General features: G+C 29.6%; 1 pseudogene; it reads right to left on the reverse strand.

Annotated features, from left to right (window-relative positions):
* Positions 1 to 2,986: 2,986 nt before the first annotated feature.
* Positions 2,987 to 11,791, reverse strand: LOC130813661 (uncharacterized; annotated as a pseudogene).
* Positions 11,792 to 16,318: the final 4,527 nt, after the last annotated feature.

Raw genomic sequence — 16,318 nt, forward strand, 5'->3', positions numbered from 1 at the left:
GTTGGATTTTTGTTTATCTAAGTTGGCGCAAAAACAAGAAATGAATAAAATTCAATAATTAAAGGTCTAGGGCTAAAAGGATTCACTATGCATCGATCATGTTTCATGAATAACAATTGGGATAGGAATGAATATAGGCGAAGGAAGGTGTTGCTCTCGCAAAAAAATTCGACAATCAAACAATTAAACAAGCTATCGCGATTAAAGCTTAATTGTTCAAAGAAGGAAATCGTTCACTCAAACTCGCAACTCTCGCTTATAGAATTGAGCGAATAAAATTTGCAAATTGGCCAAACATGCAATCAATCTAAGACCCATCAATTGAATCACCTAGACAAACCAAATTTAAATCCTAAAATCAAACAAGAATCATGACCTTTTGCATAGTTTCACCAAACCCTAGAAATAAAACTACTCACCAAGCATAATAAAACTAACAAGAGGTTCAACAATGAAATTCATGGAGAAAATCAAATTCAAATTTAATGGAGAAACAAGCATTCAAAGATAACAATAATAAACAAGAACAAGAAATTAGAATTGAAACTAATACCTTCGATATAATTAAAATTACAATGTCGAAGTGTTGATTAACAATCCCCCAAGGCAAGTAATATGAGAAACCCTTCAATACAAAACCCTCAAAACAAAGAAAAAAAAACCGTCCCAAAATTCCCCCTCAAAAGCTATTTATATCCTTCTAAAAAGAGATCGGAGGATATGGGAAGTTATTATCAAAAATAACTACAGGACCCGGCCGGGTGCGTAGCATAACTAAATCTTCAAGACCAAAAATTTTCTAAGTTCGAGAGTAAACCCGGTCGGGTAAAAGGAAACCCGCCCGGGTACGCAGCAAAGCATTTTGATCTTCAATGGAAGCCCAGTCGGGTGTCAAGAAACCCACTCGGGTTTAGAGGCTCACCCGGCCGGGTATTTGGAAACCCACCCGGGTTTAGAGGCTCAACCGGCCGAGTATGTAGAAACCCGCCCGGGTGCGAGTGGCAACTTTTTCTTCCAAATGGCATCTTCAAATTCTTCTAAGTGCCAAGTGCAAACTCGGTCGGGTATGTGCAACCCACCCGGGTATGAGACCTGGTCAGCACAAAAATGACCCTTTGAGTAGCTTATGACCTTCCAACTTGCAAATCTCGCTCCAAGAGTCGATTCCTAGCATAATTAGAGCTTTGTACCTACAAAATAGATAGGAAACATAACACTTCAACCAAGCATAAAAACCAATAGAAAATTAAGCAAAATACGCGAGAAATGCTATAAAAATGCAATGAGGGCATGATAGAAAATAGTATATAAAAGACACCCATCAATAACATATAGAAACGCAGCTTTTGCCTCAAACTTGACATAATCAAAATTCATATAAATAGAGATAATAGTAATTATGATTCACCACATATAAATAATGATGAGATTTCATTCTATGATAATTATAGGAGAAAATTCATTGACTTTAGAAGCATGCTGGCCACTTTCCAAAAAAAGTATTGTTGAAAATTAAATGTGAAGAATATTTAAGAGAAATTGTATCAATGTACACATCGTCAAAGGATGAAACATGGCATCAAGCAAAGTATCCGTGTTATACATACCATTTAAAAAGAATTGAAACGAGTTTAACTTATTTTACTAAACTCAATAGAAACTAAAAAGAATCGATCATTAATAAAGAAGACACAATTTTCTTGTATCATGCATCATCCGTAGTATCATTAAGTATCATGTGAAATACATGTGCAGCACATAATAATAAGAAAACCACTGTTAGACTTAGTTAAACTTATAAAAAATCCACCCTAAATAAAAATACATTTATTTTTATGTGTTTCCTTACAAGAGGTTAAAACAAATTTTTACTAGTTTCTATGTACAAATTCATAAATTCTATGATATATTGATCGTAGATAGCAGGTTAACCTTAAGCAAGGGTAAGAAAGGCTTGCGCCCATACCCCACAAAAAAATAAATAAATTTTGCTTTCATATGCATCAAATTTGAGACCTTATATGATTAAATTGTGCATTTAACCACCAAACCAAATGTTATTAGTGATAATTGTTACCTTATTTGCTAATTATTGAGTTATAAATGCATGATTATCAAATAAAAAACGGATTATATTAAGCTCTATCATTGAAGTGTAATATTTTTTTAAATTATAAATTTTGTAATTATAAATATATATTTTATAGTTAGAGTCTATAAATTTATTTTTCACCTTAGGTTTCTAAAATATCAGGGCCGGCCCTGGTAAATAGTTAAGTTATCTTTATCAATTACAAGTTCTCCCACTTGGAAACAAAAAATGAAGATAAAAATCCTGCTAAGTGAAAACTGAAAGGGTGGGCCGTGGCCCGTGAAAAGGTGCATGCTCTTAAGTTTCAACAGTAGAAAAGCGTGCACGAGACAGCAAAGTTAGCGGGAGAATTAGTGGACCCATCTCACCTGTCTTATTCTTCAGCCTAACTTTGAACAATTTTGTGATTAGTATTCCTTCGTTCCTTTGATTTGTTTGATAAAAAATTGATTAAGACTAGATTAGATCAAGTTAAATTAAATCAGATTAGATTAAATTATATTAGATTTGAAAATTCAAATCAGAACAGACTGAATCAGCCCAAATCAGATTAGATGAAACCTTGATAAATTCAAAGCATATTCAATCAGATCAGACGAAGAAAACATGCCCTAAACCCAACATAACTAAGAGCTAATCTCTTGAGAGACGTATCTCAATTTCAGTCCATTAAATATTAATATCTACTTACCTTACTCTTAATGCCTACTTACATTATCCTTAATATTTATTTACCGTATCCTTAATATCTACTTTTAATATCTTAAATGTCTACTTACATTATTTTTAATACCCATTTATAATATTTAAAAAAATATATACCAGCCCAATTAAAAATAATCTCTCAAAGAGACTATCTCTCGTAAGAATTTGTGTATAATTAATTAATGATGATCCAAAAGAATTGTATTTCAACCAAAAGATAACTAGTAACAAATACAACCGTACATGACAGTTTTAATGGTTATATATATGAATAAAAATCACCATAATTGATTAATTGAAATATTTTAATGTTTTAATTAATTCTCTAATCGTCACTAAGAGAAGTGACTTAAATCCTTATTGTATTGAGAAAGCCACTTAGTGATAATAGTCAATCTCCGTTTTCCTTACTTCTTTTAGCCGCTTTGGATCTTCCTCCGTTGAGAATCTCAGGTCTACATGATGTGCACCTGTTTCCAAACACACCCAAAAACAATTATTTTGTGTTGATCATTTTGTATTTTCATAAGCTTCCATCTAATTGTATTGTGATATATATCGAGACGCAAATATATATATATATATATATATATATATATATATATATATATATATATATATATATATATATATATAATAAAACTAGGAATATATTTAAAATATTCATAGATGTAGGATGAACTGAAATTTTTAACTTCTAGAATTTGTGATTATCAATACAAGCTGACTTATATATGGATTAGTTAGGAGAATTTGAATAAAATAAGATGTTTTAACAACTTAATTTCAAAAATAAATTTCGTGAAAATTTAATTCCCAAAATAAGCGTCCGTACATCCAAACCTAGCCTTGAAATAAGTCGTTGTTACTAACAGCGACTTAATGTGTTTTAAGTTTTCAGTTCTCAGTTACTTCCTCATTCCAACCTACGAGATTAAGGAATTGACAAGTTAACCTTAAAGTCGCTGTTACTAACAGCGACTTAAGGAGTTGACTGGTCAACTCCCTAAGTCGCTGTTAGTAACAGCGACTTATGGCTTTTATTTTATTTTATTTTTTTTTGTCTTTCGCTGTTAGTAACAGCGATTTACTTCAAGACTGGGTTTGGATGTACGGACGCTTATTTTGAGATTTAAGTTTTCACGAAGCTTATTTTTGGAATTAAGTTGTTAAATAATCTTATTTTATTCAAATTTTCGATTAGTTAGGCTATCATGAAGCCCAATGGACCAAAGCTTCTAAAGTAGTGGACTATCAGAAGTCAGAACCGTTTATAATGGGCTCGTACTGTTGTGAATGACTATTTTATAATCAATGAGGCAAAAATCTAAGATTGGGACTTGGGAGCTAGTTTATATTTAATTATTATTTATTCTAATTGATTTTTACTATCATAGTTACTTAGGACTCGTTTGTAATTTTTTTAGCTCATCATGAGACGGACTCATATATTATAAATAATCATTTTAATATGTTAAATTTACATAGGTCAACTCAATTAAAACAATCTCACCATTAGACCGTCTCTCTTTAGGATTTGTGTTTTTTTAATTACCTTTTTAATTTTTTAACATTAAATATTAAAAATAGGAATTCAAAAAAATAGTTTAATTAACTATTAAGTCGTCTGTTTTCAAAATAAATATGTTTATAATAAATCTGATTAATATTTTATTCATTATAGGGCATATCATATGCCTTTGAAAATTAAAAAAGATCAATAAAAAATAATCTATTTATTTATTACAAGTGTAAAAATACGTACTTGAAGTCCTCCTAACGGCCTAAGTAAGAACCTACGAGCCAAAGGGTGCTTGTTTAGAGGGAAATGGAGGAAGCAAATGATATAATTTATTAAAAGAGAGTCTCGAATTCTTTGTTTAAAAGAGAGGAGAATAGGGAATTGGAACTTAAACATGATCAAAATCCCTTAGAAAAAGGTCCATAGGAGGCAGGTATTTAAAGTCGAGACTTTAAATTAAAAATCTTAGCTAAACATTTGATGTAGCATGCAAGTGTTTTTTTACCCTTAAGTCTTATCTTAAGTCTCAACTAAAAACAAAATAATTTTCAATTCAATTTTAGTTTGCCAAATACCATATAAGATAAAAGCGGCTAATTAGCGCTGTTTTTGAAAATCTAACAAACACATGCTTAAAAAGCTAATTTCACGATTATGAATCATTAGAAGTTGTTAAATAATCTCAAGAGTCCATGATCACGTAGGTAGATGGTGATTGGCTGTTCCAAATGAATCATTCGAATCAATTGTATTTTTACTTTCTCCCTAAACATTAAAAGACAAGAATGGAATCTATTTTATCATGACAATTGAGCACTAATATTATATAGTCAAAGAAGTCTTATGACTTGGTCAAACCTAAGTCAAACATAGTCAATAAAATATTCAAGTCTAATTTCAAGTTACGTATCTATCAGTTTCATCAATTGTCAGTTCGAAAAACCGATTCAGTCAGTTTCAATATCAGTATAAAACCAACAATTATAAATACTCACAAAATCATCCAAGTGAAGTAAGTTTTTTTCTCATATTTTCTCTAAGTAATTCCAGTCGCATATTTATATTCAACTTCCATCTGACTTAAGCATCGGAAGGGCTTTTCCGGGTGCCGCCCTCGGGTTAGTAACCTTTGTTCATTTTGTAAGTTCATCTGAAGATCTTTAACCTCCTTCAACCATCTTTAACCACCTTCGACTACATTTGATATAGATAGACAATCATAGTTTCTACTTGGAGTTATAACATAAATTACCCTTCCCTATACCTCGACACGTGGACGTTTCTACTAAGAATTACAAAATAAATTACCCTTCCCCCACTTAATACAAATTGTAACTAAGTTTAATCTAAAATAAATTTAATAGAAGATAGATGAAGAGATATATTACTTGGTAAATATTTTCACTTTTGAAGAGATTTGGTTAGCAATAAAATTTAGGATGACACCAATCTCTTTAAATCTGTTCTTTTCAAATCTCCCCCCTTTATTTCCTTCTAATTCTTCTAATTCAAGCAAACTATTAAAGATCAATTATCCCATGTAATATACACATGTATTTACTCTTTCTGTTTCATTAAATTTACTAAATTTGTAATGAAAAGTTCTCACATTAAATATTTAAATATAGCAAATTTAAGATTTCCTTAAATTAAGTGTAGATATTTAAGAGGTAAAGAAATCAAACTAAAACAAAAATAAGACATGATTATCATTTTACAAGTATCAAAAATTGGTTTGACACTTATAAATCACCAAAAGTGTACAACAAAAGGGCAACGAAGCATAGTTAAAGTGGGCTATATATGTTAGAGTATATAACATATCATGGGGCCTCAACCATCAGCTTAAGCTTTGGTTGAATTTGTTTCTTGATATGGTATCAGAGCCAACGTGAGAGGTCACGGGTTCGAATCTCAACCACCCCTCATTTAAAGTGGAATATTCAGCGCCTATGCGCATCCACACTTCTAGCTCAATGGGGTCTCATGTGAGGGGGCGTGTTAGAGTATATAACATATCATGGGGCCTCAACCATCAGCTTAAGCTTTTGGTTGAATTGGTTCCTTGACATGGTATCAGAGCCAACGTGAGAGGTCACGGGTTCGAATCTCAACCACCCCTTATTTAAAGTGGAATATTCAGCGCCTATGCGCATCCACACTTCTAGCTCAATGGGGTCTCGTGTGAGGGGGCGTGTTAGAGTATATAACATATCCTGAGGCCTCAACCATCAACTTAAGCTTTTGGTTGAATTGGTTCCTTGACAATATAGTACTACGTTATGACCAACAATAGTGAGCCCACCGTCTAGGCTTCTACCACTTTAGTAGATTCATTTTAGTGGAATTGTCATTTTCATATCCTGATCCTAAAGGATGCCCAAAATTCTTGACAAATCAATAGTAGAAAGTGGCCAAATATGTACTAGCACTCATAATACAAACAGCATTTCAGATTTTCACCTTGAATTTTGCCATATAAATACTTATTTTCAAAAAACTTTTATATGGAGTAGTATATAATATAGATAAAGATCACTTAGTAGGGGCTTGAGGCATTTGAATAATTATTATTTAGATATTTACCCGACTTTGTATAAACGATTTAACTTTAATATGATTCGATGATCTAAATGAATACCTGTAGGCTCTAGTAGGGAATTTATCACTTTTTCTTAGAACTAGTGTCCACTGTTGTCCAACATCATACCACTATATAACTTGAGGAATAACTTCTCCTACTACCAATTAATTTTAATAATAAATTTTAATTAAGTTTATAAATAAGTTAATTTTTTTTCCTTATTTAGACTGCGCAATTCTAACAAATAAAAATAGGTAACACTAAAACTGAGTAGATACCTTAGACATTGTTTACATCTTTTTCTGGAATCTTTGATTAAGCTAGATAGTGGCCTTACCACGCGTATTATACCTTAAATTAAGATGAGATGATAATTTGGATTATGTCTGGTGTTCAAGTAGTGCTCTCTCTATTTTTGATTTAGAGATAAGAATAAGTGAATAAACTCACGTATATAGACAACACAAAACAACATGAAAGAAATAAATAATTATTTTTTGTAATCGGTAAAAACTAATTCTTAAATTGAGGATGGAAGAATTAATTTTTAATCACCCGTTTCACACTATTATTTTTAGTTGACACTCATTATATTTTAGTTTACTTTTATATATTGAGTTTATATTTCCTTTTATGTTAGAAGCCTTAAAATCAATATATCTATCTTTTTTGAGTAAAAATACAGTAAATAAGAAAATGATAAATGAATGAGAATTAAATCTTGTTTTAATTGGAGAACAAGTATCATTTTTTAGAAAGATTATTTTGAGTTCGATCTAATTTAACGTAATCTCCTAAACTTAACCTAATCATCATAAAAAATAAAAGAAAAGGATAAATGAAGAGGTTAAAGAGGAAGGAAATGAACCTGCCATGTCCACTCATCAAGGCCATGCTTATCAACATGACTGGTAATTGTAGTAAATGTTGGCTGCTCCATATAACTTGGCAAAAGTATCATCTCTTAACTCTGGATTGTCTATTGCTTTACACATCTGTATTAATGTTAAAACATAAACAATACATGCAATATTTACAATAAGTAATTCCGATTATTATTTTATGTATAACATATATATATCACAAAATTAATCAACTAAACATCAATAAAATTGAACCTTAAAGATCTTTTTTTGTGTGTAAGCTATAAATATAATTTATGTCTACTCATAATGCAATAGACTTTTGTCTTGAATATAAAATTTACTTTTTTTTTTAAATATTAGAATTTAACTTGTTTTTACATCATTATTTTGCTTGTGTATTGGATATTTGACTTTAAAGTATGTCGCCTATTTAACCTTTTAATAGGAAAATATGAATTAGTTCATCATCATTATATTCGCTACATCTCACTCATTAAAACTATAATTATGAATAAACCATGTCCCTTAAAAGTCAAATATTATGACTTAGTGCCTAGGACTTTGCCCGTATACTTATATTATATTATATATGAAATAAATGATAATACTTTTAGTAAATTAAAAAATACCTGTTTAACTGGGAAAGCAGGCGAGGGATTTAGAAATTTGGAAGGAGTAGGATAGTCTGTCATAGCAATATAAATATAAGCAGTACCCAACCAACTCTCAATATCATCCGTAGAAAAGGTAATATTCCTGTATTCAATCAAAGGCATAAGACAAAAAAAAATTAGAATATTCACTAGAAATTATTTTTTCATAATTGTTATTAAAATATATTTAGGAGTAAAAATAAGCCTTGTTAAAAATTAAAAAACAAAGCAATAATAAAATCTTACTTGCAAATTTTAAAGGATGATCTAAGCTTTTCAAGACCTCCTTTCTGATTTGCTGTTTCTTCAACTTTTTTCCATGACCCTTTTATTACTTCATAACAATTCTAACTTTCGCTTAGAAATTTCATATTAATAATATTTTTCGTCAATATTTTAATAATTGCATTATTTTAATCTTAAACATAAAAAATTTACAAAAAATAATACGAATATGAAAATTTAAAGGAATATGCTTAAAAAATTCTCCAACAACGTATGAGTATTATCAATTCTCGTCATAAAAAACAGTTTAAATTTGAAAAAAACTAAAACAACAATTAAATTCTTAAAATTAAAAGTTATATACATAGTGAAATATAAGAATACTACTTATATAGACACATTATCATCATACCTAGTGTATCCCGCTTATAAAAAATTATGATCAGGATTTGGGGAGGAAAAAAAAATGGCAGCTCATAGCATTAGCCAATCATATCAAGCTTGAATGATCTCATATAATTTACTATTTTTGTTTCTGCCCTTTTTTAGGTGGCTTTCACTATCAACATTATCATGTACAAGTAATTGCCATTTTCTTGGGCAACATTAGTAAATCAACAACAATACTATAACACTGATTCAAGTGCTATCATTCCAACTTTTCCTACGCCTTTTCGTGTATCCAAAATCTATTTGGTAAATTAAACCCTTTAGAATGCAAATTTTTTTTCATATTGTTTGCTATATTTAATTAAAAAGTTGTAATAATATATATATAATTTACAAATAATATTAATTATTACAAGAGTAAGAATACATTTACTCTGATTTTGTATAAGCGAAGCTTTAAACTTGTGCGATTGTACCTTTATTAATATCACGATGACGAAATATTGTATATATATATAATCGAAAAAAGAAAGAAAGAGAGATAGAGAGACCCTGAAATCTTGAGTGACAATATTGTTAAAGGTGAAAGGAGAAGTAAGGTTTCCAAAGTTGAGGATGGATGAAGAAGAAGCCAAAGCTCCTATAGCAACATGTGGGTACTTCAACCTAAACCAAGCGGCTAACACTGCAAATATACCACTACAAACACTACTGTTCATGCATTCATTACAAATTCCAATAAAAACTAGAATATAACACATAAAATATTCCTATAAGATCAGTTCTATAATCAAATAAAAAATATTTATTTTTCTATATTTTAAATAAAAAGCGAAAAAATAGTTCACAATAATTTTGTCAAATATCTATTAACTTTTGGCGTAAATAACGGACTAATTGAGAACTAGCGAATTAACAAATACTTTTAACTAATCAGAGTGACCAATAATTTTAATCAACAATCATTTGCTAAAACATAATTTGTATTTCTCAACACAAACTTTTAAGCTCAATGTTGCAATCACAGTAAAACAAATATAGTATATTAACATGAGTATACTACAAGAAGATACTCCACTGTCTCATACAGATTATTATATTTAAGTGAAAAACATAAAACATTTTATTTTAACAATCTCTAAGGGAGAAAGGAGTAAAAAAAGACAAGAAGGTATTATTAAATTAGTAAACGTACTTCCACCATATATATAGGAACCTCCAAAAACCACAACAGGACAATGAGCAGCAGTCAAATTATTTTTAAGGTCAAGTATGAGAGTTGCATAATCTGGCAATGCTTAGGGTTGAACTAAGATACCCCTGTGTACTCGCATTTTTATAAGCTATCTCTTTATCACCTCCATATGGAATTGATTTTCCATAGAACCTATGCTGAAAACACAACAATTTTTGTCAGAATTTGTCTATATTAATATTATAAGCACTAAAATATACCACATAATATTTCATAATACTTGCCTCATTTTAACTTGACACATATAAATACATTAAGAAAATAATTTGTTGCTAGCAAATATTTTTTAACTTAAATAATAATAAAAGTGTAAGAATTAATGAGATATACAGTAGAAATAAAATAAAAATAAACATGACAAAATATCTATATTTTATAACATATATAGTAATGCAGCAAGCATGGTGAAGCAACTTTCACTTATGGAACTGTTACATTCCTCTAAGATTACTCATCATTTATACAAATAACCAAAGTATATGTACATGATTTAATTAATGTTTGCATATTACACAAATGTCAATGATTAAATTTAATTCACCCCAAAAATTATTTATATTAACCATTTGGATATAAAAATGACTTAGAAGCTTTTAAATTGTGAGTCAATTAGGAATATTGTCACTTAAAAATAATGTGAACACTTTAGTAAGATAACAAAAAAAATTTTTAAAATAAGAAAAATCTTTTGCGTACAACCATAATAATATCAATTATCAAACCATTAACCAAAATATAGAATCTATTCCATAACTAAAATAAGTAAACATATATAATCATTGATAATAAAAATTACTATTACTCCCTTTGTTTTCAAATGTTTACTTCCATTTAATTTTTTTCACAGATTCCAATACAAATTTTAAAATCAAATAATTTTAATTGTGAGTTTTTAAAAATTTTAAAAAGTTGATATTTAGAAAGTATATATATTAACATGAATCTAACAAGATCCCGGCCATATGAATATGTTTTTTCTAAAAGATCAATGAGAAATCGTTGTCAAAGTTTGACATTAAAAATTTATAAATTTTATTTGAGAAGAACATATGAAAACGGAATAAGTATATTTTATTTGACTTTATTTAATACTAATATGTAGATATAAAAAAAAGGAAGTTAATACAATTATTGTAAACATTAGTACTTCACAATCTAAGCCTTCTAATAATAATCTTTATTATAAAACCAATATCTTTTCATCACTAAATAGAAAAGTAAAAATAAAGTTACATATTTGATATATATACCTCAATAAAACCCAAGAGGGCATTGAAATGGGGAGCAGTTTCAAACATGAAGCCAGTATTATATGCAAACCATTCAATTTCTCCTTCATTTCCGATATAAACAAAAATAGGAGCATTTTTATGAGCTCCACCCCAATACTTGTCATTCATCAAATACCTTTGTTGAAAAGTCTCATAACTTTGTGGATTAAAGTTGAAATGATCAAGTATTTGTGTAAAATACTTTTGTTTTATAAGGCTTTGCTTCATCACCCCCTTGAAATTGTGCTAGTAGCTCTGGTCTAATGGTCAACGACGAAAAGTCGAGGAAAAAACTTGGCTAATGTACATGTAGGGGAAGATGATAACAAGAATAGTAGAACAAAAATGCATTGAAAGGTTGTAATTTGATGAACCATTATAATATAATCTTTTGATTATATGAAAATTAAAATTAATATTTTGATTGTTAAGAAAGAAGGATAAATGGTTGTTTGGTGTGAAATAAAGAAACTTAGGTTGGATATTAAGAGTTGAGTAGGAGAAGAGAGGTAAGAAGCCAATGAACAATGATGTTGGGTTGTTTTAATAAGGTAAATTGGGAAGGAAACAAGGTTTAAAGATGGTAGCTAGTATGCAAATTTTTTGTGGAAAAATGGAAATGTTTTGGTAGGGGAATACTCCTAATTAATACTCCCTATGTACCATTGACAAAGCGCCTAAATTTATTTTAAAATTTAAATTGTAGTTGAAGATTAATAAGATAAATTGAAGTTGATGATAGAAATGAGCGATTAAGATGGTGAAAAATTAGTTTGTGAATGAATCTATAGAGGTAGAAAAAATGAAACCATTGCAAAAAGTGTGCTACTCATGTAATTAAGGAGCACATCTAACAATTAGACCGTCTCATATAAAAATTGGGTTGTCAAGGCCTCCTTAGGCAGGGCAGGGCATTCGGGGCTTTGGGCTCTCAGTTGTTTCAGAAGGCATGGGCCGAGATGAGCCTGGTTTAATCATGGCCTTTAACTTTTAACATTGTCATAATTGACTATGGAGAAATAAGGGCACTCGTAAGTCCAAGAATGAGGGTTGAGGGCTGAAGTTGGTCGAAGACTAGAGGTGAATACGGTCCGGTTTGGTATAGTCCGATACTAAAATCAAATTAAATCAAATCAGAAATTCCGGTCTGAAAATTTTTCGGACGGAACCTTTTAAATCACCAGACCTGACCAAACCGTTTTACAAGGGTCCGGTCTACGGTTTTTTATTTTTATATTTTCATCCAAATTAATACATGTATTTATGCAAATATTTCACACCTACAATTAATAAATATAATAATTTGTAATTAGTTGACAACATCAACATCATTCAAGTATATATTGCTATATAAAAATAACTACATCTTAAAATATCTAGGTAGCAATTTTATTTTTTAAATACAAAATTATGATTTTTGACCATAGTACGTTTTGCGGTCCGGTCAGGTCTGAAAAATAAAAAAACCGAGACCAGACCGTAAACCGTAATTTAATTTGAAAAAAAAACCAAACCAGGCCATTTTAACCGTAGACCAGACCAAATACTAAAATTCCGGTTTGGTTTACGGTTTAGACCAAACTTTATTCAGTCCTATCGAAGACAGCCAATGTAAAATATATATTGAGCATATATCTAACTTCAAATTACATGAGACCTTTTGAAAAGATGTTTGAAACCAAATTTTTGTGGGCTCCATCCAAAAATGACAATATCATACTCAACTACTAGTTTATTACTTTTCAGAGAAACTACTTCTCAATATAAACAAAGAGCTTATATTCTCAATTATACTCATAATTTTGTCATGAAAGGAATTAAAATTCATATCTTCAAATCATTGCAATAACAAATGGGTTTCCATTGAAATGAATTCTCCATTCTTTACATCTTTGCTACTAGGCCACAAACTTAGAGGCTCAAGCTACTAAGTTTATAAAAATTGAGTTGTTTTGAAGGGGTTGATTTACAGTTGTTAGGTTTTGAATTATAATGGACTACTTCCTCCGTTTTTTTTATTTATCTCGTTTACTTTTTGCACAGTTTTTAAAAGTAAATTTTGAGCCTTAATATCTCTAAATACGCATTATAAAAATTATAAAAGATATATAATAAAAAGTATACATTAAGACGAGTTTAATGAAATCTCACATGAATATAATTTATCATCTATGTATGTCTTAAAAATCTTAATCAAATTTTTCTCTTCAAAATAGAATATTCTAAATGGGAAGAACATTAGGAAATGAAGGGAGTATAACATAACGGGACATCATACAATCAAGTCCACTTCTTATTCATGTAAAGTTGCAAATGACGTTTAAGTAACAAGAGTCAATTGAAAAAACAATCTTTTTATTATCATTTACAAGGTTAACGTTGCGTACGTCTGATCATCCAAATTCTACTTTAAATTGAGCCACTTAAGAACATTAGGATATTAGAATGTTATTGTTGTTGTTTGGTTATTTTAACACTGTCAAAACCAAGAAGCGGCCTGTACATCAATATTACTAAGAAATTATGAATAGATTGTTAACGTTCTTTTCTTTAATGTGATACTCGTATTCCTATAATGTAGTGCAATTTGGCCTTATTCATCCACCAGCAAACTGCTATTATTTGTGCTTTGACTTTCCACCTTCCAACTGCTATTATCACCTCATGTCTTAATTCAGTCTTGGACTATTTCTTGCTGATGCCATTGATTCCTCCCTTTATTTTAACCAATAAACTCCTCCACTCAATCACCATAGCGGCACATTAATGCATGTGATAAAAAGCAATAATCTCAACAAAAAGTTTCATAGTTTATTGAAATTTATTGATTTAATATCTTGTTTGACCAGCTATAAAATAGGCGTTTGATAATTGTTAAGTCAAATATTAGATACTAAAAAATTTTCGATTATTTTTTAGTTATTGATTATTCAATAAAGAATTGAACCAACATACCAAAAGTCGAAAGCAAATGCAAAATTACTCTTACAGCTTTTTAGTTTGGCTTAAATTCTAGTTTCTAGACTTTCAGATGATCTAAAATTCGTTTACCAAATATTAATTGAATGTGAGACTAGTCACCAGATCAAAAACCAAAAAAAATACTAAAAAACTAGCTAAAACATTATTTTCCGAATACGCTCTTAATTGAAATTATCGTTTTTCGAATTCACTCTTAATTAAAATAAAGTGTGAATTAAAACTATAGACATAATTAACCTTATACCAAAAAAGGCTAAATAAATTTAGATTTGTTAAACATAATGCTTGCTTATTGGGATTACTATATTGTTATGTAATAAATTAAGATTAAAGAATACAGAAATTGGATAAGTAATGGTCAGAAGATCATGTATTAAACCATTTGAGACTAATTCTATCGCGCCGTATCATGCATGTTGATTGTTTGTTGATTGAGTTTGGATATTTTGTTGAGTTAAATTATTGTTTAATTTATTCTGTTGTTGTTGCCTCAAGATTCCCTCTAAACTTGTTCATTTTCTTATGTACAAATCACAAACATAACTAAAAAAACTAACGGCAACTAATTTTCCCAAACGTGATTAGAGAGAAGATGCTCTACCAAATTTATTGTAGCCAAGAGAAGTCTCCTCTACTTGACCGCAAAATGCATGCTTATTTTAAGTTAATTACGCTAACAATTATGGGTTGGTTTACAAGTTATGGACTTTTATTTTCTTTCACCTCAGTGTGATGAATTCAATGCTAATCATCCAAAGAAGGATTAATTCAATTTCCCCTTTGTTTATAGAGTTTCTCTAGATTACATGGGGACGTCTTGTTCATTTTTTAGGTTAAGTACAAAACCTAAAAACAAACCCCTTAAAACTTAAGGCTTAATAATACTATATAAAAAACTATTAGTAACTCAGTCATATTACTTGGCAAGAAATACAAATAATATATATCTACATACATTTAATATAAGTTAAATCAACCTTGTACATGTTTAACATAGAAATAAGTTTTTAAACCCTAAAAAGTTTAGCGCCATAAACAATAATACGCTTAATCGACAGTCATGAGTTTACCTAAAATCAATAAAAGTTATATTTTCTTGTTTTTAAAAATCACTTAAAATGATTTTATACGCTTTCACACTTTTATTTTGAATTCAATTCGAGTTCTAATGATTTTAAATGACAAACATTGCCCCAAAACCTTTTAAATCGTGATTATCACCATACTCTTGTTCTATAGTATTGCATTTGTCACTTTTCAAAACATGAATTGTTTGCATATTTTTACTCAAACCAAATCATAGAAATAGAATATTTTCGATCATCATATACAATACATTATAGTTTACTCATGAAAGTTATAATTAGGATTTGAATAGGGTTGGAAAATAAAAAATCATACAATTATCAAAAGAGACAAGAAAATTGCAACTAATAGACCCTCGGCTTGAGAAAAATGTAGAGCAATAAAAGAAGCAAAACGTGGCCAGACAAAGACAAATCAATGGCTAACACCCAAAAATCATAGGTGGCAATAGTATAGACATAGGTGGGTCTTTTAACATGAAGCAAAAGTATTAGGAGATTTAGACCCAAAAATCATTGGCATAGACCCTTACGATCTTACATGGCCTTGGTAGATGCTAATAATGTAGACAAAGGTGGTCGGGTCTTTTAACATAGTCTACGGCTAATTAATGATGGGTTAACTTAATTCTAACGCACAACATACATCTACTACTTTTATACTTAAATTAAACACATCATCATCTGT

This window comes from Amaranthus tricolor, chromosome 5 (genome assembly GCF_026212465.1).
Source record: "Amaranthus tricolor cultivar Red isolate AtriRed21 chromosome 5, ASM2621246v1, whole genome shotgun sequence".
NCBI lineage: Eukaryota > Viridiplantae > Streptophyta > Magnoliopsida > Caryophyllales > Amaranthaceae > Amaranthus > Amaranthus tricolor.